Genomic DNA, 2,310 nt, shown 5'->3' on the forward strand with positions numbered 1-2,310 from the left:
ATATTAAAACAAGAAAAATAAAATTTGAAGTAAAACTAAATTGCTCGGTATTACTATTAGTATAAACTCTAGAAACAATTTCCTGGAAACGGTGCCAAAAACTTATCAGTTAAAATTCTACTACCCAAGTATACATATCGAATAAATAGTATATAAGTAAGTAGAGCATTGATCCCACAGATGATTGATCTAAAATTTTACTACATACTAAAATTAGAACAAATTAATCTTATCCAAATACTCAAAATTAATTGATTAACAAAAACTAATTAACAAAAATTTAAACCAACAAGAAAAATCAAAATAATAATAACTTGAATAAAATTCAAATCAAACAACCCTAGGATTACAATCTCCTCCACACTTCATCCAAATCTTACCTCTCTTCCTTAACTTATTTCAATCGGTTGAATTGCTAACCTAGAGTCTTAAATTATTTATAAAGGACTCCCGACTCATCTCATAAAAATATCTATTTTAACTAAAACACTATATCCCTATGTGAATTGAAATTAAAATAGACTCATTAAGTTTGGGCTCTAATCTAGCTACATATGGCCTATAGGTATATCCCTATCCTATATGCAAATTAATTAATATGATCATATTATCTTAATTTTAGTCCACACTAAACTCCCTTTCCCAAGTTTGTTTAGGCTTCTAAATCAATTTAATTGGTGTCCAAGCAATTAAAAGAGTTAAGAACAAATTGGAATAAACAATTTAAATCCTATTAAAAATAAGTAAGAGAGATTAAAAATTTTGATTACATGTGAGTTCAATTGCAATCCTAAAAAAGGAAAATTAGTTGCTCATGATTGCAAAGACAAATAACATTGTAATAATTTCAACCATTGAGAGTAACAAGAAAAATAAAAGTCAAGGAAGAAAACAGAACAAATATTTACTGCCTTGATCTCCAAGTTTCAGCCTTAACTTCTAGCTTCTTGAATCTCTAAAAGTTGTCTCCCATAATGTTCTTAAAACTATCCTATTTATATTAACAAACTTAATTTATAGTTCTCTAAGTTAACCTATGGTTTAATTGGACTTAAAAGTATAATGAGAGGCAGAAAAAATCAATTGTCAATCTTTAAAAATTTCCATTCCTATCACAGTACATCAAACTATATTCCAACACAATTTTCTCTATTTTCGAAGTAAAATTGGGTAAAGTAATTGCATAAAAGTTGTAGTTCTATCTCTTAGCTTTCCAATGGTCTAAGAATCGCATCATTTAGAGTTCTGTAGCACAAGTTATGACCAAAAGACTAAAGCATATGCAAATAAACTTTTAGGTCTTTCAACACCTTATTTTCCAAAATTAAGCCCAATTTCTTTAATTCCTCCAAAAAATATAAAAACTAATAAATAACAACCAAATTAAAAGAAATAACATAAAACTAAAATAACTCACTTAAAAATAAACTAATTATAAAAATAACTAAAAATAAGTAAATTATAATTAAAAATTAAAGACTTAGCTAATATTTCATAACAAAATTGGACTAAAATAACTATATAAAATAGAGCTATCAGTTAGTTAACTAAGAGCACTCTATCTAAAAATTTGAATTTGAATGATTGAAGACAGGCTAACGGTTAAAATTGACATTAAACTGTTTTCACTGGTCTGAAGCTGTCAACATCCATCAGAGTCGATTTTTCAAGTACAAAAGATACCCCCAATGACTAAGAAGAAGATTAGATACTTCCAAGATCAGAAAAAGCTTAAAAATAGCAAAAACTTTCTCCATCCTTCTTGCACTTCATTCCAATCTTTGTAATAGAGTTTAGCACTTCATCTTGTACCATTTAGATCAGGTTAGTGATCATATGTACTTCTTTATACTTGTACTTCTTGATTACTTAGAGTGTACGAGTCACTCTAAGTGGATTAATCAAGCTTGGGTTAGCTTGATTGGTATTATACGTTTTAACTCAACTTGGAAAAAGTTAGATTTAGGTTTTAGTTGATCCTAGGAAAAACCATTGTTAAAGGTTGTGGTAAGCCTATGAAAAGCCATTGTACAAGCTTGGTGAAAACTTAGAAATTCCAGTGATAATAGTAATTTGGTTTGAAAATCCTTGATTGAAAGATCAAGGTAGTGGATGTAGATCAAAGAGACTGAATCACTATAAATCTTTGTGCATTGTTTACCATATTTTATTTTTCATTTTATTCTTTTTTAAATCATTCATTTCATGACAGTATTTAACTTCTCATCATTGACCTTTAACTAACCCCAATTAGAATTCAAGGTTAGTACCATTCAAAAAGTACTGTTCACCCTCCCCCCCCCCCCCCTA

This window comes from Theobroma umbraticum, unplaced genomic scaffold (genome assembly GCF_002168275.2).
Source record: "Theobroma umbraticum cultivar Fairchild unplaced genomic scaffold, ASM216827v3 scaffold_239.1, whole genome shotgun sequence".
NCBI classification, from domain to species: domain Eukaryota; kingdom Viridiplantae; phylum Streptophyta; class Magnoliopsida; order Malvales; family Malvaceae; genus Theobroma; species Theobroma umbraticum.